Here is a 14,517-nt window from a genome sequence, read left to right on the forward strand (position 1 = left end):
AAACTTATTGTGTCAAGATGAAATATAGCTCAATTTAAAGCTTGATGTTAGTACTTTTAGAAACGATTAAAGTTTTTATGTAAATAAGCCGCATTTCGCGACAATAAAAATAAAACAATAGTTTTATTCAACACTTCAAAAAAAATACTTTATCGAGTTTAAACTAACGATGAACGATAAGTTTTACATTTATTACATAGGTAATATTTTAATTTTCAAGACAAATGTGAAAAGTAAATCGTAATAAACATTATTTCAAAATAAAACAATTGATCCATTGAAATGTTACATTTTTTAGGCCTTGAGTTTTTTAGAGGACGCAATTTTATTTTTTTGATGTGTAGGGGGGGTCAGTGTGAAGCTATCACCAAGTTTGTGGGGTCGCCACCCTTGTCCCACGGCCGCCATCTTGAAAATAGCGGTTGAAATGGTTTTTACGATATATCTCTTAAACTATTTATCTAATAATAAAACAATGTTAACATTATTCGTTGCAAATTAAATTTTCTACAACTTAGGTTCAGTAACTTTTTGTCGTAGAACTATAAACAAAAAAGTTATAAGCGAAAATGTTCAGAAATTAGAGATGTTTATATTTTTCAATAAAACTTTTTTTTATAAGTTTACGAAGAAATTATATCAGACCATTTTTGTAGATTGTTTTTCGTAGAACAACTTTTATTTACAACATTTTTTCATTAAGTAAATAGCTAAGGTTTTACAGCCATCCGAAGTGAGTACTATTTTAAGTACTCTTTACTATACAGAATACGATATATTATGTGTGTACTAATAATAATTTGTCACCAGTAATTATTTTATTTTTGTTATAATAATATTTTTAATAATTAATTTTACAATATTATTAATAATTAATTATTGAATCTTTTCCCCACAACTAGGGCATGAATATCGGAATCTCGGAATCTCGCAATATCGGAATCTCGGAATGAAAATTGCGATATTACAATTCCGATACTGAGTGATCCAATATCGTTATATCGGAATTAAGATTTTTTATAAATAAATAAATAAATCTTTATTTGCTCAAATGTGGTTCACAAGTTATTATTTATGGAAAAGTACAGCACATTCGCCAGTTATACTGGCATGCAAACATAATTTCACAGCTCCGCATAATCAGAAAAAAAATTATTACATAAACATTACATACTTATTATAATTAAGTTCAAAATATACTTATTTATTACACACAAACGAACGATTACACATACGAACAACAAAGAATATGTCATACATGTCAATATTTATGTTTACAATCCAAAAGGTCCCTTACATTATAAAAATTTTTGCTTAATAGCCACATATAAAGTTTTGTCTTAAACTGTTTTGCGTCAAATTTCTTTAAATCGTCTGGAATATTATTATATATTTTAACACACATAGCATGACAGTTTTTTGAGTACAAAGATGTTCTAGGTTTATGGTCAAGTATCAATCTATCGGGATGACGTAAATTCCCGTACATTTCTTGAGCCGTCGTAAACAATCTTTGATTATTTTTAACAAATTTGCAAATTTCAAATATGTAAAGGCACGGCAAAGTTAATAATTTAAGTTTTATAAAAAGGGGTTTGCATGATTCGAAAGGCCCTACACCACATATAGCTCGGATGCATTTTTTTTGTGATACAAAAGCTTTCTTTATATTTACTCCATTTCCCCATACTATAAGTCCATATCTTAAAATTGATACTACGTATGCGTGGTATGCCGATATTGCTGTCTTTATGTCAGTTATTTTACGAAGACGTCTGAGTACATATATATACTTATTTATTCTATTACATACTTTTTCAATATGAGATGTCCAATTTAAATTCATGTCTATTGTTATGCCTAAGAATTGTGTTTCATGAGTTTTATTTATTATTATATTGTTATGTTCTAGTTTTAAGTCAGATCTAGGTTTATTTAAGAATTGAATAAAATTTGTTTTATTTAGGTTAAAATTGAGATTGTTCAAGGTCAGCCAATTAATTAAATAGTCAATATTATAATTTATGTCACGTTGGTAATTTATATGGTCAAAATTTTTAATGTCTGTTTTAAAGATTATGGATATATCGTCAGCAAATAAGATTATCTTGTTGTCCGAAACATCGATTAAGTCATTTATATAAACAAGAAATAGAATTGGCCCTAGTACAGAACCTTGCGGTACTCCATATTCGTTGCAAATGAGATTAGATTGGTACGACTGTTGTTCTTTATTTTTATTTGTTTTTGTGATTACAACACATTGTTTTCTATTTTCTAGGTAAGTACGAAACCACTCTAACACAATACCACGTATACCATATATTTCCAGATTTTCTAATAATATGTTGTGACACACTCTGTCAAAAGCTTTGGACATGTCAAAAAATATAGCAGTTGTCATAAATTTTAAGTCAATATTTTTAATAATACAATGAGTCAGAGAATATAATGCATTGTTCGTAGATTTATTTTTCTGAAATGCGTATTTTATTCAGTACTAAATTATTAAATTGTGACGTCGTCGTGTGGACTTGTTAAAACGTCTCAAATATAAAAATAACCAAACCAGCACTATCGCTGTCCCGCAAACTGAGAGTGAGTGTCGTACGGCTGTTTTATCTTCCGATGAAGATGATCGTCCCCTATCAAGTCTCGCTACAACAAGTGAGCTAACCCTGCAACAAGAATAAAAGTGCAAAGAGAAGAAAAAGGCAATGCCTCCGAACGACGAATTTGATCTTTTAGGATTTGTAATGACTGAAATAGCTATATACAACAACAGAGGTGAAAGAGGTGATTATTTGACACAGGCGTACACGTACCTTTCATCAGTCTTGCCTGCGAGTGTCGAAAGTGAGCGTGTTTTTTCATCTGCTGGATATTTTTGTAATAAAATCCGAAGTTCGTTATCCGACAAAATGCTTGATGGTTTAGTATTTTTGAGAACTTATTTCCAAGAGAAACGTGCGTTAAAATAATCTTATTTCTACACATTGTTTATAATTGTTGATTTTGAATGCAAATTTACAATTAGGTATTTAAGTTTTGTTATGTTACCTAATGTTAATTCTAAGTTTAATAAATAGCAACTAGCATTCCTGCCGGACTCCACGTCCATATAATTGTTGATTTTGCATGTTATATTTTATGTTTGCAAAATTTTATTAAGTTCATCCGTTAGTGACTAGTGTTAGTTAAATTTTTATTTTGGCACTAAAACAACTAGTCGTGTAATAAATCAAAGAGTTAAATATAATTTTTTTATATTTTTAAAATACTTACCTACATGTTTATTTTGAGTCAGTTAATTTAAGTTGTTTAGCAGTAAAATAACTATTTTCATACTAAATAAAAGATTATGATTATAATACATTTTTAATTAATAAAATCCACCTTTTTAACATATATGTCCAATTCCGATATCAATATCGGAATTCCGATATTGAGTTCAAATATCGGAAATCAATATCGGAATTCAAAACTATTCCGATATTACATGCCCTACCCACAACCCAGGAGGTAGAGTCTGGAAGTGCGTTTTTTTTTACGTCGAAAAGCAGGGCTGAAATGTTCTGCAGTGTGCTTCCATTGTTGTGGAGTCTGGGAAAAGAGCCAATAGCCAATTTATTATGTATAGTTACTACTGAAAAATAGTACTCACTTCGGATGGCTGTAAAACCTTAGCTATTTACTTAATGAAAAAATGTTGTAAATAAAAGTTGTTCTACGAAAAACAATCTACAAAAATGGTCTGATATAGGTAATTTCTTCGTAAACTTATAAAAAAAAGTTTTATTGAAAAATATAAACATCTCTAATTTCTGAACATTTTCGCTTATAACTTTTTTGTTTATAGTTCTACGACAAAAAGTTACTGAACCTAAGTTGTAGAGAATTTAATTTGCAACGAATAATGTTAACATTATTTTATTATCAGATAAATAGTTTAAGAGATATATCGTAAAAACCATTTCAACCGCTATTTTCAAGATGGCGGCCGTGGGACAAGGGTGGCGACCCCACAAACTTGGTGATAGCTTCACACTGACCCCCCCTACACATCAAAAAAATAAAATTGCGTCCTCTAAAAAATGCGACCCCAAATGTAACTTTTCAATGGACCAAATGCGTCGAACACATTCATTTCAAATAGAAACTATGACATATGACGCAGGACGCTTGCAAGAGAGATAGATATATGTGTCAAAACAAAAACTTTTACTTTTATTTCTATTTAATCGGTCGGTATAATTACGCCTTTTAATAGTGACAAATATGATCATTATAAATACAAATAGGAATTAACAATATCACAAACACACGGTGACACGACTAGTATTTTACAGATTCCATACGTGGTCATGCATGTTTCAAAACACAAACTTTTAATATTATTTCAATTTATCCGGTATAATTAACTAATTAACTAAATTAACTAATTAACTAAATTAATTAACTAAATCTGAAGATATATTCAATTTAATATCGGACTTTATCGAAAGAAATGACTTGGATTGGAATAAACTTATTGGACTATGCACAGACGGCGCTCCTGCAATGATAGGTTCACGATCAGGCTTGGCTCAAAAACTTAAGGAAAAGAACCCCGCCTTAGTTAGTACGCATTGTGTTATTCATCGGGAAGCTTTGGCTTCGAAAACTTTGCCACAGAATTTATGCCAGATTTTAAACTCTGCCATAAAGATCGTAAACTACATCAAAAGTAGTGCTTTGAACAGTCGGCTATTCACTTTGCTTTGCGAGGATCTCGATTCTGATCACAAGGTCCTCCTATTCCACACAGAAGTGCGTTGGTTGTCAAAAGGCAACATGTTAGCTCGCCTGTATGAATTAAGAGAAGAGGTCATCCTCTTTCTTGAATTTAAAGAAAATTATAATTTTATGCAACTATTCAAGGATGAAAAATTTCAGTGGAAGCTAGCCTATTTAGCTGATATTTTTGAGGCCTTGAATCAGCTAAACTTGAAACTTCAAGGCAGAAATGGCAATTTGATTAGTAACTATGATCATATTCAAGGTTTCATATTAAAGCTTCAACTTTGGAAAAATAAGGTATCTGCTGAAAACACATTTCCTTTTTCACGGCTATCCGAAGCGATTAATGATCAAAAACTGGACAATGATTTGAAAGTTGAAATAGAAATTCATCTTCAAGCACTGGAAAACGAATTTCACCGGTACTATCGAGATGTTAATTCCGAGTCACCAATATGGCGCATGACCAGAAACCCATTTGTTGTCGAGGTCTCAGATTTGCCTGAAGATGTTCAGGAAGAATTTCTAGAAATGAAGGCTGACTCGACCATGATCATGAAAGATGACTTCCATCTCTTGACATTAGAGAAATTTTGGGTCAAACGATTTCTTGTTAATCCCAAAATTGCTTCACTTGCTTTAAGAATAATTATTCCATTTTCGACCACATATTTATGTGAGACAGGTTTTTCAGCTTTGATTTTAATAAAAACTAAACAGCGAAATCGTCTTGCCGTCGATAGCGATTTAACCATTGCTCTAGCAAAGACTGAACCCAGAATCGACATACTGGTACAGAAGATGCAAGCTCAAGTATCTCATTAGTTAGTATTTAATCTTATAATATAAAAATGAATCGCAAAATGTGTTGGTAAGCGCATAACTCGAGAACGGCTGAACCGATTTCGATAATTCTTTTTTTATTATATTCCTTGAAGTACGAGGATGGTTCTTATGGAGAGAAAACGTAAACATGTACCACGGGCGAAGCCGGGGCGGACCGCTAGTCTATACTATAAAAATGAATCGCAAAATGTGTTGGTAAGCGCATAACTCGAGAACGGTTGATCCGATTTCGTTAATTCTTTTTTTATTATATTCCTTGAAGTACGAGGATGGTTCTTATGTAGAGAAAACTTAAATATGTACCACGGGCGAAGCCGGGGCGGACCGCTAGTAATTAAAATAAAACTAGCATATTTACCTAAATGTGATAGTAATTAATGGTTTTCATATATCTTCTCTTATTTGATCCGTAAAACATAAATATCTACAAAAATATCTGTATGGAACTCTTTGTTTTTAATTTTAATTCAAATAAATGATATAGTTGTAAAAAAAATTGTGTGTTTTTAATGTTTTTAAACTTAAGGGGGCATGAGAATATTATTTTTGAATTGGGGAGGCTCAGTGAAATAAAGGTTGGGAAACCCTGCTCTTGAGAATAAAAACATGAAAAGATTGGCAATATTTTGTTCGTTTATTCATACTTCCTTCTATTTCCTATTCATAAAGGTCACATCACACGAATTGTTTGCATATTATCATATCATTTCATTTTTATAACAATGGTAAGTATATACTTACGTCTTATCTCGTTTATTTGAAATTTCATATTTTAAAGAGTTAATTTGCATATTGTAAGGTTATACGATGATAAAGCCAATTGTTTATTTACTTAGGACATCGTATGTTAAATATGAAAGGTTGAAACAATGATATTGGTATGGAGGACGTATACAAATTAAGTTATACTATTGTTACTAAACATTTGTCTCCAACGAAATATCATTAAGCGGGTCTCCATAGTGCGAGCAGCCTCGCGAGGCAGCTAGGTCAGTGTGGAATATAAGCTTCTTGGTGTGGACGAGTGGCTCTGCCGAGGAAAATGACATACGTGCTGTCATTTTCCTCGACCGAGCCAAGTTTATACATCCACAGCAACTCCACGGCGTATGGATTGTATTCATAGAAATCTAAAGTGCTCTTGTATTTAGATTATTACTCTTCGCCCAAAATATTTAATCAATCTGTCTATTAGAGCAATTTGTAAACTCATAATGACTTGACTCGCAAATTGTTGGGCGCGGGACATATACAAGCGGCCGCGGCGCGGCGCGCATCGGGCGCACTGCCGGCGTGCATCGGGTGCGCTATTGGCATTTTGTATGAAATAACTTTGGAAAGGCGGCGCAACCGTGGCACAACCGTGCCCGTGGCGTGCCGTCTCGACGCCTTTCCAAAATTCTTTCATACAAAATGTATAAGAAGGACGTGGTGCAAAACAGATTCAAGAGGTGCGCTTATGGCACGCCCGCGCCCGCGCCGCTTGTGTTTGACCCGCGCCTTGGGTTCGCTAAATAGTTCGTCACGGGTTCAAATATTCAAGTCAATTACCTACATCAATTATGTAATAATATTATATTTTACACTAACTGTGCTCCACGGTTTTACCCGCAGTGCTCCACTCCTGTTGGTCTTAGCGACATGATATATATCCTATAGTCTTCCTCAATAAATGGGCTATATAACACCGAAATAATTTTTCTAATCGCACCAGTATAGTCCCCGAGATTAGCGCGTTCAAACAAACAAACAATCTCTTCAGCTTTTTAATATTATAGAATAGATTTAATATTACTATAATATTATTTAATCTTGTTTTATAAACACGTGCAGCTTTTAATACGATTTTATATAGCGTAGGTAAACATATTTGTATGTAATGAATGTAATGCTAGTCTTTTATGTTAAAACAATACCTAAGCAACATTGTGTGCTCTCATTAGATACATTCATTTTTCCTCGTATCTTTTTATTAAAATACAACAAATTGTAAAATGAAAATTGTATAAAATTTAAGCTTAGAAAGATTTGTTTTTAATATTCTAGATTTTTTATAATCTATCCGTATCCAATATTCCTAATTTTATCCTAAATCCTATTTTTTATAATTAATCAGCTAATAACTAGATTATAAACATTCAAATGTGATTGATACAATATTCTCAAATATATTTAAATTGTGGTATTCAATAAAATTATTGAATTAATTTCAAATATACACATAGAAATAAGAGAGATAACCATAAACCTCAATCAAAACATCACATGAATGCACGCGTGTGAATTCTATGGAAATAATTTTGTATATTCATAATTAACCGCTATAATACTGAACTCATTAATGGGAAACTCAGTAAAATCTCAAACGCGTAGGTGTTAGGTCTTCAACAAATCAGAAAGTTCTGCAGCCTGCAACGTTCATCACGTCACTTTATTTATTTTACTACCAGTGAGGGTTCTATTTCTGCTTTAAAAACTGATACAATGTTAATGTCAAGGTCTTTAAAATATTTTCGTTATCGTTATTTATAATTGCATTGGAATTTTCATTATAATTTGCATGTTTTACTTTACTCATAAGTCGTAGTTCTAGTAATTATTTACCTCTTCGTAGAAACTTCATTAGGTTCTATTTTCGGTTAATTTATTTATTGGATTATCAATAAAATTGTATCCTAAAGCTTAACCAATACACATTACACATGCCTACTTATTAGTTATTACCTAACCCTGACATTGAAAATTCAAATGATACGACGAGAAAATATAGCTAGATACTTATTAGGAAAAAAATAAGGTTGAACCACATTATTCCGACGATATTTTAATCCATAGATGATTATTATTTTCGCAAATAACTACGTGCTTTTCTAGCCATTCTCTTTAGTACAACAGGATTAAACTTTAGATATAACCTGATTTAATCTCAAAAGCGTCACTCTCAGTTGGTAAATTGAGCTATTAACATTATAACACATTTAGCAGCTCTGCACGAGCTGGATCTGAATTTTGCACCTAATACATTATTTATGTTATGTGTAAAGATTTATATTCACGCTGTTTATTTTTCGTTCTAAGAAAATATTTATATTTTAATGAACACACTTCCACGGCTTTGCTCGTGATACCTCTTTTCATTCAGACTTTTTTTTAATTACTATGCGTTAGATTTATCAGATTTAATAAGTTTTTTGTGCCACAGTCCTTACAATAAATATATTAAATAAATGACTATTTTATTATTATCCATAACCACACAACCATTTTCTGTGATCTGTGTGATGTGTCCATAATATTGATAATATGGCTTAGGTACTAGTGATCCATCTATTTAGGCCTTTCGTACGCCTTTCTATCCTTTAAAAACTAAGTTGAAATCTGCCAATAATATTATATCAATTAAGTGATGCGTATTAATGTATTGGGATGTGATCTGAATATGATGTTTCCATTAAATACCTTAACACGTTACATTATTCATAATAGGGATTAAGGGAAGGCGTAGGAAGGGAATACGCGTGACACTGATCTAATACAAAGTAGGTACATTAACATATAAATAAACGTTTATTATTGCTTACGTAATAGAAATAGAAATAAGATACCTACCTATACCAAAGTAAAAAGAAAGGGAAGGAAATAAAAGTATGCGCAGATTATGACGGATGTTGATTTTTGTCTTCGTTTATTTTTAAGTTTACAATAAGGAAAGTTGGAATAAAGAAAAGGTCGAAGATAATAATTTATTCAGTATGAACCAGAAATATTCAACTCAAACACGCCGGCGGGTAAATTACCAGCTTATAAATTTGAAAAATCTGACGAAAATTTCGTAAGACTATTTTTTTCTGGACAAACTTCAATAAGCCTTATAATCTCATACACAAAATTAATTCTAAAAGTGAACAATACATTTTATTACCCGACTACGGCAAAGGAAAAGGAGGGTTATGATTTTGACAGGCTATGTATGTATGTATGTATGTATATATGTATGTATGTATGTATGTTCATCTGTTCCCTCGTAACTTCTAAACTACTTATCAGAATTCGACAAATGACATATCATTAGAAGCGTCTTAATTGTCCGCTGGTTATAGGCTATATGGGGTTTCACAAAATCTAATGTGGCGCCCTCTAGCGGACAAAACATACAGAGTAAAAAAATAAAGTTAAGATAAATATGCCGTGTTTGGTATCATTTGAAAGCTTTTTACTTGCACATTTTGAATATATATATATTACTAGCATTTGCTTGTGACTTTACCTGTATTCATGGGCTGATTGTTCTTCAATTTAACTTTTGTCAATATTATGCGCCAAAAATACACTTTAACACCAAAATAGTACAAATAATAAAAAGTAAAACAACTAAAACCCAACTACAACAAAAAACGACGTTGAAAAAGTATAAAACAAGATTTTCAGAATTCCACTATGTAGAGATAAATTTTCATGTTTGGAAAGGCGTAGTCACACGTTGTCAAAGTGCTACGGTAGATATATGTAACGTGTGACTACGCCTTTTAGTTGTTTTACTTTTTATTATAATGGAACTGTATAAATATTCATCATGACAAGGTAGGTAGATATTTTATGCTTGTTATAGATTTGCATACAGAGCCTTTATTTTATAAAATGAATAATTTTTTTTGTAACCTGAGAGCCCGGTATTCTTAAGTGGATAAGTATCAAAACTAAAGCCTATCTTAAAAATTTTGCAATGCATGCAAATATGTCATGCTAGCTTAACTTAACTTTCATATTTTCATAAAATAATATTTCCGTGTCGATTAATATTAAACTGAACGAGACGGAATTATTGTAGACTAGGTTTCCGTCCGCGGCTTCGCCCGCGGAGTCAAAGAAAAACCCGCATAGTTCCCGTTCCCGTGGGATTTCCGGGATTGCGTCATTTTCCCGGGATAAAAAGTAGCCTATGTCCTTTCTCGGGTATCAAAATATCTCCATACCAAATTTCATGAAAATTGGTTCAGTAGTTTAGGCGTGATTAACAGACAGACAGACAGAGTTACTTTCGCATTTATAATATTAGCACAGTATTACAATATTAGTGATATTAGTATGGATGTATTTATACTTTAATGTTCTAAACATTTACGGCTTTGCATTATTATTCAAGCAAATAACCGTGATGAAATTACGCGAAACGCTTCTTCATGATTTTGCTAGAAATTTTTCAAAGGCGTTACGTATTTTTTATTAAGCATACGTTTATTTTTTGTACCTTTGGAGTGTAATAAAATTAAATTTGTATATGTGTATCTTTTAAATACGTATCATCCTACTAATATTATAAATGCGAAAGTTTGTGAGGATTTGTATGTGTGTGTTTGTTTATTGTTACTCTTTCACGCAAATACTACTAAACCGATTACAATGAAATTTAGCACACAATATATGTATATAACTGAGATTAACACATAGGATAGGTTTCATCCCGGGAATCTCACGGGAACGGGAACTTTGCGGGGGTTTTCTTTGAAAACGTAGGCGCGGCCGCGGGCCGGGCGGAAACCTAGTTTTATAAAATTTGTAATTTTGAATAAATATATAAACCTATGTAAATTAAGCATCTCTATGCTTACTGCTTAGCCTGTATGTATTATGTGAGGGAAACTTACCTTAACATCCTACCAATACCTAACTGCATATATTTTAATATATTTTTAATTTCATAGATAGTACGTATTTTCAGGAATACGTAGGTACTCCTAAAAAAAGTACACGTGTAAAATAATGCGAGCAAAGGTGTCTTATCAAGTCACGCAATGTAGGTGTAGTACATACCTAAGTAGAATTCTAAGTTCAGGTGAAGTTCAAATCTATTTGAAACTTAGCTAACGAAGTTATATGCCAGCAGAAGCAAACCGAATGAACATGTTTAGTATTTGAATTATTTATTTGAACACTATTTCCAACATTGTTTCAGTAAATATGGTAAGTACATATTAATGTTAATTTTAACTACTGAAATATTTAACATAGCATACCTACAACGAATTTACCATAGAATTTAATATTATAATTATTTATTTAAATAATATTGGAATTTTGGCATCGATTTGTATTTATTTATAACTTATCAAATATTTCCGTTTTCGAGCATTTTTCTGATATAAAGGAAATAATAAAGCTCTTAATCACCCACGCAGAAAACTGCGTAATGTACCTAAGTGATTTGAAGAAAAAGTAATAATTAAATTATCTGGTTCTTGACTTCTTGAAAAAATATTTTGACAAGTTTCACCTGAATTGATTATGTATGAGTGACCCTTCAATTTAGATTCCCTTTTGAATAACTAGTTTCTTATCTAAGTTAGCTATAGTTATTTGAAGACTTCTTTGGTACATAATTATATCTACTTACCTACTTACACAGGCGGGATTTTTTGGAAACTATTTGGATGCAGCAGATTGAAGGTATGCCCGGAATTTACGGCAAGAGAATGCATTTATTAAAGTTTGAAGATTATCTCAATAGAAAAAAAATAACTAGTGTGTACCTAAGTTTAACAGACTTTTATGTGGTTCGATTCCAGGGGGTGGTATGCGAATTTTTCGAAATCGTTGAATGCAGTTTTTTATACATAATCTAATTGTTTTAAATACATGATCTAATTTTCTCTAGAAGCTTCAACCTTGTATTTTTTACGAGGAAAATCCTTGATGCTTGAGGTACATCTTATTGTGATTATCATTTGAACATCGCTTTGAAGCGTAAATAAAACACTTTTGCAATTTATATTGTTTATTAAAGATATCAATAATAATATGACAATCTGAATAAATATGCTGTAACTGAAGCACGAATAAATTATTGAAGTGAAAACTTCTTTAGCGGCGTTGGGTATAAAATCTTAAACTCGCGTCAGGACACGTGACCATCGAAAAAGCGTTAAGACATGCTCAACGTTAATAATCAAGTTTTCACTTCTGCCGGCACTCCCGGAGTGCAACCCGTCTTTTTTATTTTTACAAATACTTAGCATTTAAAATTTGTGTGCAGAAAAAATATAATTTCGAGCATTTGTCAATCAACGGAAAGATTACCTACTAAAGTGTTTATTGACATTAATAAAATACCTACGGTCTTTTGTAAAAAAAGAAAATTTCATTACAAATATTAATTACAAGTCGATAAAAGCACAAAGCCAGAGTCTAGCGATTGTGCCTAACTGTGTTATCCTTTAGAAACATAATACCTATTGTATCACTAGCTTTCTATTAGTCGTATTTTCAAACGCCCTCAATAAAAAGGAAGAAAGTTCTCAATTCGACTGTTTTTTTAGACTTGCAACCTCAGAGCTTTCAACTGTGAGTTTAATTTTATTTTTTTTCTAGTTATGATATTTTGAAGGCGGTTCGTTTTGTTAAAAATTAATTATGAAATATATTAAAAATAAAGATAAATTAATACAAAAAAAAAACAAATATCATCAGAGTATTAGTCGTTCATTATATAATAACATCATCATCCGCTCCAGATGCAACCCTGATGCTGACCACGATCCTCAGACATGAGGGACCGACAAGAGAGAGAGAGAGATATAATAACATATATAGTTCATTGCGCGTTCAAACAAACAAACTACATCGATATATTATTAAGTAGGATAGATAATAAAGTGCAACAGTCTTAGAAAATAAATTATACCAGAATAGTCATTTATAATTTATATTTATCCCGTCTGAGCAAAATTTCAATGGAAAAATATGAAAATGCTTTATATAATACTAGCAATGCCCTGTGGTTTCACCCGCATAGATAGCGATATCGTTACAGTGAAAAGTATACTATAGGTCGGATTATAGGTTTAATTTTTAATCACATGAAAATCACCTTTACCCCGTCCCGCACTACGGCCTTTTTTTTTGTTTTAGTGGGGAAATCTTTCATAGATACCCACGGCCTCCGGGGGAGGTGCCGTGGGTTATGTCGGATTCCTACCGACGAAAACCCCACTGTGTTCCGTCAAGACGCATATTGGTAGAATTCCTCCGTGACCCCCGCACTACGGCCTGCTCGAACAGTATACCTACTATTTTCTGTAGATTGACACTTTTAAAAATTCGTTATATCTTTTGAATGGAATATCCAATTCTTTTCATTTAAAAAGTATTTTGCTGGTATTGAAACAGTCTATAATAAAACATCATTTAATGGGATAAGGATTAATATATGTGTATGGATAACATGGTTTGATTACTGTCGGCACTTCTATTTACTTTGAAAACGTAAAAAAGTTGTTGTAGTAACATAACTACTGAAGATGGACATATGGTATCGCGGACTTTCTTGTAGATATTGATCCATTCTATAATACCGTAGAACATTTTTTTGTTCTATCTTCAATAGATTCCGCAGCGCACGCGATGACAGAAGTTTTATTGAGGATTTTTTTACACCTTGGGTTACATTATTGCATTTTTGGTAAGGATCTCTAATTTTTTTGAAAATGCAATATAGCCTATGTTGCTCAGTAAAGATGCAGCTTTCTAATGGTGAAAGAATTTTTGAAATCGGTCCAGTAGTTTTTGCGTGAAAACCATACATACATACATACATACTTACATACATACTTACAAACTTTTCCTCTTTATAATATTAGTATAGATTACATCTCAATAAGGCACACGATACATTAAAGCTTTTTAACACTCATATATTACGTCATTATATATATTATATAATTAATTAATAAATGCCAAAAGCAGTTCTTTTATGGACGGACATTGTTCAATAATGCGTGTATATTCTTTGCAAATTTTCATATTTTCATTTAAAAAGTTATCTACGTATAGACAGTAAAAAAAAAAAGATGATACTTATAATACCTAAAACAAATTGTGAAAAACGTCGAGTGGAGA

At 31.8% G+C, this 14,517-nt stretch overlaps 1 long non-coding RNA gene across 1 annotated transcript in view; it reads left to right on the forward strand.

Moving 5' to 3' along the window:
• The window catches only part of LOC149484606 (uncharacterized), a 172,417-nt gene that overhangs the window by 119,893 nt on the left and 38,007 nt on the right, over positions 1–14,517 (forward strand). The window lies entirely within an intron of this gene.

Source organism: Colias philodice, chromosome 11, assembly GCF_061535455.1.
Source record: "Colias philodice isolate Cphi_HAF_F1 chromosome 11, ilColPhil1 Martin Lab GWU primary, whole genome shotgun sequence".
Taxonomy (NCBI): Eukaryota; Metazoa; Arthropoda; class Insecta; order Lepidoptera; family Pieridae; genus Colias; species Colias philodice.